Source organism: Oncorhynchus tshawytscha, linkage group LG29 (assembly GCF_018296145.1).
Source record: "Oncorhynchus tshawytscha isolate Ot180627B linkage group LG29, Otsh_v2.0, whole genome shotgun sequence".
Classification (NCBI taxonomy): Eukaryota; Metazoa; Chordata; class Actinopteri; order Salmoniformes; family Salmonidae; genus Oncorhynchus; species Oncorhynchus tshawytscha.
In genome coordinates this window covers 26701229-26706228 of record NC_056457.1, presented here as the reverse complement: position 1 = coordinate 26706228, position 5000 = coordinate 26701229, and positions in this window count along the sequence as shown.

Below are 5000 nucleotides of genomic sequence, written 5' to 3'. Positions count from 1 at the left end.
TGATGTGGTTACGTGTTGTTCTTGCTTTTAGGCATCAATCTCTTTCTCTGTCCCCTTCTCTCCCCTGCCCCCTCTCTATCGCTCCCTCTCCCCCATCTCTCTCCTGCCCCGTCTCTACCTCTCCCTCTCCCCCTCTCTCTCCTGCCCCGTCTCTACCTCTCCCTTTTACCACATGCAGCAAGAGTGATCAGTGTGTAGTGAGACCTATTGGTGTCCAGCAGCCATCACAGATGGTATTAGCATGCTGTATTAGTCAGCTGTATACGCCAGCTGTGTTAGTCAGCTGTATTAGTCAGCTGTATTAGTCAGCTGTGTTAGTCAGCTGTGTTAGTCAGCTGTATTATCCTGCTGTGTTAGTCAGCTGTATTAGTCAGCTGTATTAGTCAGCTGTATCAGTCTGCTGTATTAGTCATCTGAATAAGCCTGCTGCCGGCTTCAGGAGCCTGGCTTGGCTGGACACCAGCCCTCCACTACTCTTGTCTGTACTACCTCCTACCTGGAGCAGGAGAGAGGGACATGGCACGTGTAACACTGTGTCATTGTGTGCGTGTGCATGCGTGTGTGAGAGAGTGTCAGAATTTGTGAAATTAACACTGGTCCCGTGTAAGGATTAATTTAATTAGGTAGCTTTATGAAATAGTAATTTTAATAGTGGCAACATAGGCATGTTGAAATGCATTTTTAATAAAGGACATCAGGACCTGAACACTCCAGAATATTTCCTGCTAATTCAGGGATGTTGCATTTGCCTAAAACACGCTTGGTTTCTGTAGTAACAGAATTATTTATTAAAACAAATGCTACATTTTACAAAGTACTCAAATTAAATGTGACCAGCACTATAATATGTACTGCTAGGACATACAATATGCATGAAGTTATGCAAATGTTGTGGGGTGGTGGGAAAAGACATGGGGCTAAACTTGTCAACTGGGTTTGCCGACTTTGAGTAGAGACAGAGCCTTGAGTTTGCTAGGGCTTCTGCTTAGTCTTACTACAGTACCTTGTCCTAATGGTTTATGTCAGCAGGGTGATGGCTCACTGATTCCAACTGACTGTAGCTCACCGAAGCTTTTTCATACACACTGATAACATATTGAACAGCTGTGATTAGTGAATAGACACAGAAAGGCTAAACTAGCATTTACAACATATTTATTGTCAACATTTTTGTGTTAAACTTGAATCTCTCAGATAATCTGTTGAAAATAAATAACAGTATGTTTGAAATGTTTGTCTTTCTATAAGGTTACTGGGCCATGTAGGATTTTCTGAACTCATTTCCTTCCAATAGTCTTCAAACGGTTCATGGCTCAAATTCCATATTTGACATGGTAACAATATCTACTTCAAACTATAAAGTCCCTCACTTCCCCATTTCTGTTTATCTTTCTCTTTTTAATACCCACTGACATTAATGTCTGCTTTTCCCTTTTATCGCTAATGGTTTACAAGCCCAGGATCATCATGGAAATATTACAGAATTATAAAATACATTCCCTCTGGTTAATTAGGTTGTTCTTTTTAATTAGAGTGTGATTGTGGTGAAATGGCTGGTTATTGAGGAGGGTAAATGCGGGCCAATAGAATCTCATTCCAGCCAAACGAAGAGAACTGAGAGGATAGGCAGAGTGTGGCTAACAGCGCCCTCTATCTCACTGTGAAGGGAAAGAGCCTATCTGTGTGCTTGACTGGTACAGGTTGAACTTTATTGGGATTAATATTTTCCTGGAGGCAGAACTGAGACATTTGTAGGGCTGTATTCTGATACTAGACTAGAGATTGGTAGGGCTGTATTCTGATACTAGACTAGAGATTGGTAGGGCTGTATTCAGATACTAGACTAGAGATTGGTAGGGCTGTAGACTAGAGATTGGTAGGGCTGTATTCTGATACTAGACTAGAGATTGGTAGGGCTGTATTCTGATACTAGACTAGAGATTGGTAGGGCTGTATTCTGATACTAGACTAGAGATTGGTAGGGCTGTATTCTGATACTAGACTAGAGATTGGTAGGGCTGTAGACTAGAGATTGGTAGGGCTGTATTCTGATACTAGACTAGAGATTGGTAGGGCTGTATTCTGATACTAGACTAGAGATTGGTAGGGCTGTATTCTGATACTAGACTAGAGATTGGTAGGGCTGTATTCAGATACTAGACTAGAGATTGGTTGGGCTGTATTCTGATACTAGACTAGAGATTGGTAGGGCTGTATTCTGATACTAGACTAGAGATTGGTAGGGCTGCTGTATTCTGATACTAGACTAGAGATTGGTAGGGCTGTATTCTGATTCTAGACTAGAGATTGGTAGGGCTGTAGACTAGAGATTGGTAGGGCTTTATTCTGATACTAGACTAGAGATTGGTAGGGCTGTATTCTGATTCTAGACTAGAGATTGGTAGGGCTGTAGACTAGAGATTGGTAGGGCTTTATTCTGATACTAGACTAGAGATTGGTAGGGCTGTATTCTGATTCTAGACTAGAGATTGGTAGGGCTGTAGACTAGAGATTGGTAGGGCTTTATTCTGATACTAGACTAGAGATTGGTAGGGCTGTATTCTGATTCTAGACTAGAGATTGGTAGGGCTGTAGACTAGAGATTGGTAGGGCTTTATTCTGATACTAGACTAGAGATTGGTAGGGCTGTATTCAGATACTAGACTAGAGATTGGTAGGGCTGTATTCTGATACTAGACTAGAGATTGGTAGGGCTGTATTCTGATACTAGACTAGAGATTGGTAGGGCTGTATTCTGATACTAGACTAGAGATTGGTTGGGCTGTATTCAGATACTAGACTAGAGATTGGTAGGGCTGTATTCAGATACTAGACTAGAGATTGGTAGGGCTGTATTCAGATACTAGACTAGAGATTGGTAGGGCTGTATTCAGATACTAGACTAGAGATTGGTAGGGCTGTATTCAGATACTAGACTAGAGATTGGTAGGGCTGTATTCAGATACTAGACTAGAGATTGGTAGGGCTGTATTCAGATACTAGACTAGAGATTGGTAGGGCTGTATTCAGATACTAGACTAGAGATTGGTAGGGCTGTATTCAGATACTAGACTAGAGATTGGTAGGGCTGTATTCAGATACTAGACTAGAGATTGGTAGGGCTGTATTCAGATACTAGACTAGAGATTGGTAGGGCTGTATTCAGATACTAGACTAGAGATTGGTAGGGCTGTAGACTAGAGATTGGTAGGGCTGTATTCTGATACTAGACTAGAGATTGGTTGGGCTGTATTCAGATACTAGACTAGAGATTGGTAGGGCTGTATTCAGATACTAGACTAGAGATAGGGCTGTATTCAGATACTAGACTAGAGATTGGTAGGGCTGTATTCAGATACTAGACTAGAGATTGGTTGGGCTGTATTCTGATACTAGACTAGAGATTGGTAGGGCTGTATTCAGATACTAGACTAGAGATTGGTAGGGCTGTATTCAGATACTAGACTAGAGATTGGTTGGGCTGTATTCTGATTCTAGACTAGAGATTGGTAGGGCTTTATTCTGATACTAGACTAGAGATTGGTAGGGCTGTATTCAGATACTAGACTAGAGATTGGTTGGGCTGTATTCTGATTCTAGACTAGAGATTGGTAGGGCTGTATTCAGATACTAGACTAGAGATTGGTAGGGCTGTATTCAGATACTAGACTAGAGATTGGTAGGGCTGTATTCAGATACTAGACTAGAGATTGGTAGGGCTGTATTCTGATACTAGACTAGAGATTGGTAGGGCTGTATTCAGATACTAGACTAGAGATTGGTAGGGCTGTATTCTGATACTAGACTAGAGATTGGTAGGGCTGTATTCAGATACTAGACTAGAGATTTGTAGGGCTGTATTCTGATACTAGACTAGAGATTGGTAGGGCTGTATTCAGATACTAGACTAGAGATTGGTAGGGCTGTATTCTGATACTAGACTAGAGATTGGTAGGGCTGTATTTTGATACTAGACTAGAGATTGGTAGGGCTGTAGACTAGAGATTGGTAGGTCTGTATTCTGATACTAGACTAGAGATTGGTAGGGCTGTATTCTGATACTAGACTAGAGATTGGTAGGGCTGTATTCTGATACTAGACTAGAGATTGGTAGGGCTGTATTCTGATACTAGACTAGAGATTGGTAGGGCTGTATTCTGATACTAGACTAGAGATTGGTAGGGCTGTAGACTAGAGATTGGTAGGGCTGTATTCTGATACTAGACTAGAGATTGGTAGGGCTGTATTCAGATACTAGACTAGAGATTGGTAGGGCTGTATTCTGATACTAGACTAGAGATTGGTAGGGCTGTATTCTGATACTAGACTAGAGATTGGTAGGGCTGTATTCTGATACTAGACTAGAGATTGGTAGGGCTGTATTCTGATACTAGACTAGAGATTGGTAGGGCTGTATTCTGATACTAGACTAGAGATTGGTAGGGCTGTATTCTGATACTAGACTAGAGATTGGTAGGGCTGTATTCTGATACTAGACTAGAGATTGGTAGGGCTGTAGACTAGAGATTGGTAGGGCTGTATTCTGATACTAGACTAGAGATTGGTAGGGCTGTATTCAGATACTAGACTAGAGATTGGTAGGGCTGTATTCTGATACTAGACTAGAGATTGGTAGGGCTGTATTCTGATACTAGACTAGAGATTGGTAGGGCTGTATTCAGATACTAGACTAGAGATTGGTAGGGCTGTATTCTGATACTAGACTAGAGATTGGTAGGGCTGTATTCAGATACTAGACTAGAGATTTGTAGGGCTGTATTCTGATACTAGACTAGAGATTGGTAGGGCTGTATTCTGCTACTAGACTGGAGATTGGTAGGGCTGTATTCTGATACTAGACTAGAGATTGGTAGGGCTGTATTCTGATACTAGACTAGAGATTGGTAGGGCTGTATTCTGATACTAGACTAGAGATTGGTAGGGCTGTATTCTGATACTAGACTGGAGATTGGTAGGGCTGTATTCTGCTACTAGACTGG